The 9,753-nt window shown below is 49.3% G+C and overlaps 1 long non-coding RNA gene across 1 annotated transcript; it reads left to right on the forward strand.

Moving 5' to 3' along the window:
- The first annotated feature begins 6,973 nt into the window (after positions 1–6,973).
- LOC137143893 (uncharacterized) lies at positions 6,974–8,052 on the forward strand. The gene is made up of 2 exons (XR_010917296.1): positions 6,974–7,021; positions 7,874–8,052. It is a non-coding gene; the product is annotated as an uncharacterized lncRNA (long non-coding RNA).
- The last annotated feature ends 1,701 nt before the right edge of the window (positions 8,053–9,753 follow it).

A 9,753-nucleotide genomic window follows, 5' to 3' on the forward strand; every position in this document is an offset into this window, starting at 1 on the left:
TGCTCACCAACACATGCAGGACATTGCAGGCACATGCAGGCCTATCCTGCTGTTCCCATTATCTTCACTGGGAGCCAGGGGCAACACCTCTGAAGCCCAAGCCCTACATATGGAAGGGGCTGTCTGCACTACAAGCACAGTGTTGCGGGGACCACGTACCACAGGGCTGTCTCCCAGCACGGGCAGGCTTGTACTGTGGTCAGGACCTGGCCACGTGTCAATGACATTCTTGAGCCAGGATACGGTGACGGACAGCCTGATGCTGTGCACACAACGGGCTCTGAATGAATAGTCCTAACACGTCCCCACAAGCTCACATGAGGATGGGGAGACTCATTATCCCCATGCAACAGATGGGGAAACTGAGGTAAACGAGTAGCCCAAAGCCACATGAGGAGTTGGTGTCTCGTAGCTGGGAAGCCTGGAGCTCAGGTTCAAGTCAGGCTCCCATTCCTGGCTCCCCGGCTCCATGCTCAATTCTCTAGGCCACGCATGCACACAGTGCACGGGCGCATGCTCACCCTGCAGGCGGAGCCATGCACACGCATATGCACACCCACACCTGGACTTGCGTACAGACACAACTATACACGGAGAGCTATGAAAGGTCTGATCTTGTGCTGGTGATTTCCAGCAGGCTGACGGTGCCCCTGGAAAACGTGTGTGTGTGTCAGTGTGTGTGTACACACAATTCTGCTATCCGTGTTCGGCCCTCAGCGTCCCTGCCCCCCAGGTTCGCGTTGAGCCGCACTGTGCAGCCCAGAGCTGCCTTTGCCTTGACAGAAGATACCTGAGACCTGCCCCTTCAGAAATTCTCCCCTGCCCCATGCCTCAAGTGCTTCATTGCTGCCATGGTAACTGAGGAAATACCAGCAGATTTCCCTGGTGAGGGGGAGAGGGAGAAGCCCCAAGGCCTGCCAGGTGCCTGGCCTCCCTCCTGCGGTCACCAGGGCAAAACAAGGCAGAAGGAGAGATTCCCCCCAGGACAGCAAGAGGCGGGAAAAGGCAGAACTGACAGGATCAGGCGTCTGCACTGGGCTGAGCAGAACAGAACATGGAGGCTGCAGCCACACCTGGGCCTTCTTTGTGGTCTCTGCTGACCTCCCCTCTGCACAGAAATGCCCCAAGCCGGGGCTCCCTGCCTGACATTGGCTTGGGTCACAATTGGACAGAACCTGCTGAACACGGAAAGACCCTGAGTCTGGGCTTCGCTGGGCTCCCTCGCGGCCTGCCAGGGTCAGCAGCGTCAGCGGCTCGTGGAGCAAGTGACGCATCTTGAACTAGAGCCTTGACGGGGCACTGCTGGGAGGAAGCTCACATCGATGGGGCCCAGTCGGCAATGATGGAATTGTACTTTGAGGAAACTGAGAGCAATGCAGAGGCCTGATTTTTTTCCCCAGAGCGCCTTGTGGTAAAGTGAGGGAGAGCTGGAGCGGGGAGGGGATTCTGTTTCCGAGCATCTCGGCCTCAGTGCCCAGGGGGCTGTGTAAATCACTTAGCGTTTTATGGAACAATAAAGTCCTGCGTAGCTGAGTCTTTGTGTCCCGCATTCCGTATTATCCTCCTGGCAGAAATCTCCATCTCCCTCCTGAAATCCATTCCAGTGCAGGGGATTAGCATGGTTTTAGGAAGGGTTTTGAATCGGAAATGGGTTGCTTTCAAATCATTCTGCGTCAGCTGGGTCTCTGTCACTCATGCAGCCCGTGGATTAAAACAGATATGAAGATTATTATTGGGGGGAGGGGAATCACATTCTCGGGGAGCCGCACGCTCAGTCCATGCAGATCTTATCCCTCACCTCTGGCTGTGCGGCAGAGGCTCCTTCCAGAGGGCTAGCAGATTCTTAGACTAATTTACAAGTGCAAACCTAATCCACATGGCATGAGAGTACCCAGCACTGTCATTACCAGCTCCAGCCCTTCAGGTTGCTTTGAATCACAGAAGAGACACTATTAATCTCTCCCCATCTTTTTTGAAATCCTCTACAGTCCTTGTCCTTCTTACCCACTTCAAGTGCACCCCAGCCTCCATCTAGGTTGAGTTTTAACCCCTCATAAACTTATTCTCATTTTTAAAGGTGGCTTGTGAAGGGGAAGAAAGGGGCGCTTGGTCTCTCTCAGCTGCTTTATGGTCTCATAAAAAGGCCTGTCAGATTTTTGCTTGCTCTTTATGTTAGCAGTCCCAGGTCCACATTGCTCCTTGGAGAACTAGTGAGATTCTGACAGCTGGAGAGACTGGCTCCTGCAACAAACAAGTTAAAGCTCTGAGGCTGATATTTCCAAACCTGCCTTTTGAATTTGGATGCCTGATTCCCATGAGAATGAGGTGCCTAAATCCCATAGGTGTTTTGATTTCTTTTTCTGACTTGCTTTTATTAAGCATCTATTATTATACATAGACTGTAAGCTCTTCAGGGCAGAGGCCATCTCTTTGTTCTGTGTCTGAATAGTTCCTGGCACAAAGGGACCCTGCTCCATGACTGGGGCTCTTAGGTGCTACCTCAGTATAGATGATAATATTTAAGTCAAACACCTGACAAACACTTGGGAGAAAAGTTCACTAAGTGAAAGATTCAAACTTTTCAACTGAGGGTCAAGAAAGCTACCACGCCAGTTTTCTGGACATCCAAGGAGTTCTCCAGTGAAAAACAAGGCGTACAAGACTTGATGTTCTCATAGCTGGGGGATATAAAACAATCAGGAGAAAAAAAAACACTTAATAAATCCCAACCTTAGGACTTGTCTATGCAGAAAAATTGACCGGCACAGCTGTAGCAGAATAGTAATTAAGTATAATATTAAGTATTCTGCTATAGCTGTGCTGGTCAATGTCCCCATGTAGACAAGCCTTTAGAGGCTTTCTCTGTATGTTACAGTTAAAGATGGGCACAAAGCCATTTGTTCTCTTTGCAGGGCACCTATAAGGCTTTTTCTTTGTTACATGCCCCACCTTTGTACCATCCCCTGATTAAATTATCCTCTGTTGAGCAGAGACTCTTCAGTTCAAAGTAGTCGCTGGCTCTGTTCGTGCCAGTGGGGAAAAAGAGTGAGACATTTTGTTTGCATTCGTCATGGCCGTTGCTCTTCATATTGGTCATGTCACTTCACTTTTCTACAGAACCGCTCTTGCCTCCTTTAACTACGTCACTGTTCAATATAAAACAAAACCTAAGAGATGCTAGAAGGATGGGTGTCGTCGGCTCACTAGAAAGGCCTGGTGGCCTGTCATCGGTGTGCTGGTCAGTGCAGGGGACTGGGAGCCAGGACTCCTGGGTTCTAGCTTTCACTCTGGCCCTGATGCAGTGTGTCCCCTTGGGTAAGGCACTGAGGTCAATATTTTCAAACATGTCCATTGATTTGGGGAGTCAGCTTTTGGGTGCTGAGCTTGGGTGCTCAATGGGAGTCAGGCTCCTAAAGACCATTGAGGATCTGGGCCCTAGGAACTGGCTTTCACAGATGCTGAGCATTTGCGGCTCCCACTTGTTCCATGAGAGTTGAGGGCACTCAGCACCTGCCAGATTCCAATGGTGAATTAGTGTTTCCTGGGCGTGCCAATTCTGCATTTATTCACCCCCTGCCCCTTCATTGTTTTACCAAGAATTAAAAATGGGGCTGTGATTTTAATCACTTTATAAATGTTTGTTTGTGTAATTTAGAGCAAGAATGTCTCTTCCTCCCATCTGTCTGGGCCATCTGCTCCCTTCATTATTTCTAAGCAATCCTGGACTTTGTAAAGTGATTGAGTTGGTGCAGAAATGTAGGGAAACCTGCGGTGGATATCACCTTGTTATAAGAAGCATCTGTCTGTACAGGCGCCTTTTCCTGGTCTCTGATATATAGCGGATGGTGAAAGCTGCCTTATAATGATCAATGACTATATGAAGCATTGACTTCTGAACTGCTAGCTGTCCAAAGTGCTGACCATCTGGTGAGCTTGATTGTTCTGGCCACTCACCATCCGCACAGCTGAGAGGACACCGGATTTAAAAATGTCCCTCCCTAAGTCGCAAATAGAGAGCTTGGCAAAACTTTTCAACCACAACGTTTTGGTGAAAAATGCAGATTCAGTGACTCTGAAATATTTCGAAAATTCAAGTCAATTTAGCAGAATTGGTTCAGATGGGAGAAAAAGTTATTGACAAAATTGAAACATTTGGTTTTGAGGGGTTTTAATGGAAATATTTTGATTTTTTTCATTTGAAATGACTTTGTTTAAATTTTTCCTTTAAATTTATTTCTTTTAAAATCAAAATGTTTTAAAAATGGTTGGAATCAAAACAAAATGTTTTAATTTTTGTCAAAATGAAACATTTCATTGAACCCGAATTGAATTTTTTTTCAACTTGATTCATTGAAAATTTTTTAAAAATTTGGTTCAAACCAAAATAATTCTATTTCTGAATTTTCAGAATTGCCAATGAACCAAAAAAAAAGCCATTATTTGCCCAGCTCTAATGACAAATAACACCCTTGTTGAGACTGTTGCAATAGGAAGTATTTCCATGTGCTCATTTTTTTTTCATTCTTGATGCTTGCTGCTTATTTGCTTTTTATTTTGCATTTCTCTCAGCTTGGACAATAGAAATGGATTAATCCATTAGTCGGTTTCAGGGTCTTGGGCAACAGAGCAAGGCTCCAATGTTTGGGCCCCAAACACAGCAGGGCATTGTTATCTGTCTCAAACCTAGAACATTGCCAGTTCCAAACATTCAAAAATCACAAGTCCAGCCACCCAGAAATCATGAGTGGCTTAAAAATCACAACGAGGGTTTTTTAAATAATATGTTTTAGGTTCTTTGACATCTTTTTTTTTTTTTTTTGGTCACATTTTCAAGTATTTCTCTGCAACCATGGGGGCTAGAGACTTTCCTTTTGTTTAATGAAAGCTGAGCTTCTCACATAATCACAGGACTCCAGCAGCTAGGGCCTTAAGTACAACACTGCGTATCAGGAGATAAAATCACAAGAGTAGGGCAGGACTCAAGTAGTTATCACTGAAATTAAATAATTATCAGTCTGGAGACATTTCTGTTTGGTTTAGGTTTTCTAAAAGCTTCTTTTGAAAACAAAACCAAACCAAAAAAACCCCAAACCCTAACTCTGGTCCTGTAATCAGATCTGCATGGGCAGAGTCAGTGACTATTTGTCTTAGGTACTTAGATGGCCTCCTACTATCTGAGGGACTCATAATCTTCATTTTATTTATCCTCCCGCCATCCCTTGCAGGGGGAAGGGGGCAGTGCTATTACCCCCATTGTACAGATGGGGAACTGAGGCACACAGAAACTAAGGGTATATCTACACTACGCACACATGCACATACACACGAAAGGCCTTCTGAACTCAGGTTAGCTAACCCAGATTAATTCAGAAGTGAAAACACAGCGACTCAGCTTAGCAGCTCAATGTCAGCCTCGGACTGCCCTTTAGGTTATCATCTGAGCTGCTAACCTGACTCTTCACTGCTGTTTTAACCAGCGTTCAGCACACACCTGCTTGACTTGCCCAAGGCCACACAGAAAGCTGGTGGTGGAGAAGAGAGTTGAATCCCAGTAGCCTAGGCTGCTGCCGTCCTTCCTCTCTCAGTGAGACTCTGCGCAGGTCTATTGGTCTGCTTGTGTGGACCTGACTGCAAGCGTGAGGGCTTTGAGTACCAAACTGGCCCAACAGGTTCCCATTCGCTTGCTAGGTATCGTCGCCGTAATTCCTTGCGATTGACAAAGTTGTTTTGTAAAGTGCACAGGGAATCTCACGTGGACAGTGATTTAAATGCAAATGATATTCTTGATTAAGTATTGCAGTTATTTCCTATTAAGCACCCAGAGCTTTCCCAAGTACATAGTGGGACCCAATTGCTGACACAAAGAGCTTCCTGTCTAGTTCAGACAACTAGCAAGGCCAGCAATGTAGGTGGAGGAAAACGTGGTGGCGGGAAGAAACGTGTATCTGCAGAGGAAGCCTTCTCCGAAGAAGTGAGTTTTCTGGAGGGACTGATTATTACCACTGCCCTGACTTTCAGAAATGCCAGGCCCTTGCAAGCCCCACTGCCACCCATAGAAATGGCAGGTGCTCAGGGCTCCTGAAATCAGACTAGATTCATACAATGCCAGGAAGGAGATAGGAAGTGGGCGGCCTAAGAGGCAACATGGAAGAGGAGGGGGAGGGAAGGGAGCGTTCAGAGGAGAGGATAAAGAGGCGTAATGAGCCAGAAGGAGGCGAGGTGAGCCGAGAGATGATGTAGGGAAAGCGGGGTTGTGAAGAGCCTTGAGGCTGAGAGCAGGGCATTGGGCCTAGATCCTCAGAGGTATTTCGGCTCCTAAATCCTATTGTTTTCAGTGGGAGTTAGGCACCTAAATACCTTTGAGGCTCTGGGCCTAGATGTCCATCCAAAGTGCTGATGCTGGGGATTGTGACCCAGGGGGAGAGCCTGTCCATCCATCCCCAGTGCAGAATCCCCGGCTGCCCATTTGCCTTGTCTGACTTTCCTGACTGCTACTGAATCTGACGGTACGCCTACACAGAACGGACCTGATGGCTGCACAGCAAACAGTGGGGGGGAGCACGGATAGAGAACCAGCAGCAACAGAGGTAGGGGGAGGGGACGCTTGATAACTAGTGACATAATTTGAGTGCTGGTCGGAGAAAGGGCAGGAATCTCTCATACACGCACCTGCTCATCTCCTCCCAGAGTTTATACACACTAGCAATGCTGTGCAGTGCGACAGCACCTTTCACCTGAACGTCTCACAGGGGCCAGTAAAGGCAGCGCGGCGTCACGCTCCCCACGTGACAGGTCAGGAAACTGAGGCCCAGGGCGGTGAAGTGGTCATGCAGGGGGTCAGGGTGGAAATGGGAATAGAATTCAGGTTTCCTGACACCTGGTTCCCTACTGGAACCATCAGAGCATGCTGTCTCAGGCTGTCTCCTTTCAGGTCCAGCAGCTTCTGGCCCCCCCCACCTGTTGAAAGTCCTTTGTTCCTTTGGTGCGTCTGGAGTTGGCCCTTTGTCTTGGCGAGCGACAGGTGTGTTGCAGGGGTTTGATGAAGTGGAGGCTTGTTAGCAGAGCCCAAGGAGGCCGGGGAGGCTGGAAGAGCTGTGGGTTGCTTTCAGATGTAATAGGGCCAGCCTGGAAGCACCTTGGCCCAGATCCAAAAAGGTGTTTAGGCTCCTAACGGCCATTGAAATCCTTTGAGGATCTGGGCCTTTCTCATTGGCCAACTGACATCCTGGCCCACGCCCACGCCAGTGCAGCTCTCTTGCCTTCACTGGAGTTACACCGGGGTGGATCTGACCCCTCGTTGCAACAGCAGCATGTCACCTCTATGCCCTAGAGATGTGTCCCAGTGCACAGGCTCTGACAGTGAAAACGGTGCTGCTTAAAGGTACCAGCTGGCCAGCCCCCAAGATAGCACTTTGCTATGGGAGCAGCACAGGATGGGGCCAGCACAGGCACGGAAAGCTCCAACTCCCTCCCAGCCCCCTAACTCCATGGCTGCGTGAGCGAGCCTGGGAGCTGGTGGGTGAGTAACAGTGGGCCTAAGAAGGGGTGGGCCCTGGGTCTGGGAGGAGAGAGACACTGGGACAGACAACAGAGGGTGGGGGCTGCTGGCTGGCGGCAGCAAGGTGGCGTTTTGTGTGTCACAGCCCCTTGTGCGCTGGCATTTGGCTGCCTTGTGGTTGGATTGGTTTGGGCCCTGTAAGCTCAGATGTCCAGGTGGGGGCCCCTGTCAACCACACGTTCATCATTCAACCTTGGGAAAGGAGGAGCAGGGAGAAGAGAGCTGCCAGGAGGCGATATGAAAGGAAAGAGCAAGGGTGGCTTTTGCCTCCATTGCCAAGCATTAAACAAACACTTTCCAAGCCCCTTTCTGCAGGTCTTGGACGGTGCCCGGGAGCGCCTGCCCTCGTACCTGCTGCCCGGGACTGATGTGGGACTGAGAACCCCCGCGCTGGCTCCCGACAGCAGCTACAAACTGAACCCCCGGCGTGCCCGGGCTGCAGAGTGCAGCCCGGGAAGCAGGGGGCAGAGAAATCCACTTGACTGACACAGTTGGATCCATCTCGGTTCTGCCACCATTTTGCTCCCTTTGAGCCCCAGCAGCTGCTGGCAGCTGGGTGTGCTGGATTCAAGGGCGTGTGTGTGTGTGAGAGACATGCCTGTACAGGGACAGTTGAGTGAGTGCATATGCCATGGCTAAAGTAGATTGAAAGAGAAGGGGCAGCACTAGTCCCTGCACCAGCCGAGAGGGCAGGGGAGCTGTCGGGGAGCAAACTGGGTTCAGAGCTCCCCTGTTTTAGCAGGGTGGGGGGTGGAGACAGAGCTGCACCATCCTTTTGCTCCTTCTTACTTTAACCCCAGCATGTGCACGCACAGCTAAACACGTGAACCCACACATGACTGCACTCTCATGGACCTAAACATACACACACTAATGCAGCCACACAAGCTCTGACACATGTTCATAAGAATTCCCAGTGGCACATGCACAAACCGAAACACATTATTATTAGGAGTATGGATTATGTGGGTTGTGGTAGCACCTAAGAGTCGCAGTCATGGCCCCAGCTCCCATTGTGCTAGGTGCTGTACAAACACAGAACAAAAAGACTGGCTCTGCCCCAAAGAGCTTGCAATCTTAGTAAACACGTCTGTCCATATACACGTAGGCCCTCGCACATGTCCACACACACATGCATGTATCTAAGCAAATACAGACACACACACGTGTGCAAACATCTCCCCTCCCTGTGACATGAACCCATGCATCCACTGAGACATGCCCTCATACTGTTCTTATGCCAATGCTCAGCATCCTTAAAGGAGCTGTTGGCCTTCTGTGTTTCTTATGCTAAGGTGCCATTCAGCTCCTGGGGCACTGTGAAGTAGGGGAGAGGGAGAGGTAGGGGGAACCCAGTGAAGCTGACCCGTTTCATAAAGGGAAGGACCTGCTCCCATCTCTGAACCTGGCTCGCATTTCACTGGGCTGTTCTCCATTTTCCAGAGTGTGAAGACATTCCACTGGCTGCAAGCATTGATTAAAATGATCCTCTGTCTCGCCCCCTTAGTAATTGCTCTTTCTGAAAGGACATGACAGCAAAAAGGAAAAGCTGCCTGCTCTAGGAAAAGGAGCCCGCAGGGCTGAAGAGATTTCATATCAATAGAAACACACCTGATTGTGAGATAAAAGCCAAATCCCCTGGGGGATAATCTGGAATTAGCTGCAAAACCGAGAAGTCTCAATTTGAGGCTTTGGGGGTCAAGTCCCCAGACAGCGTCGGCCCTAGTGGAGTCCAGATCGCAGCAATTTGTGACTTATTGGCCATAAAAGAGACAAATTAAATTAGCTCCAGGGTAGTTGGGGCTGTGTTCGTTCCCTTTCACAGCTAGCCAATGGCTCATTACCTAAGACTGTGGTTTCCCCCCTTTTTTCATTTGTGGACCCTTAAAAAATGTCAAAGGGAGATGCGGATCCCTTTGGAAATCTTAACCGTAATCTGCGGGCCCCCCAGGGGTCTGAAGACCATAGGTTGAAACCACTGGCCTGAGGGGCAGAGTCGAGTGTCCTGTGATGTGCGTAACTCTCAGCCCCAACCCCCTCCACCCCCATTGAATCTCTGACTGTGTGTTTCTGTTTGCCTCTGTCTTTCTTTATGCTGATCAAAAGCTGGAGAAGGTGCCAATTTGCCCTGGTTCCACCTTTCCCAATGCCACTCCTCTGTGTTTCCAAGCCAGGGGTTACTCACGTGAGGGTCC

This window comes from Emydura macquarii, unplaced genomic scaffold (assembly GCF_026122565.2).
Source record: "Emydura macquarii macquarii isolate MOO-44397 ecotype Brisbane River unplaced genomic scaffold, CSIRO-AGI_Emac_v2 contig_3348, whole genome shotgun sequence".
NCBI classification, from domain to species: Eukaryota; Metazoa; Chordata; order Testudines; family Chelidae; genus Emydura; species Emydura macquarii.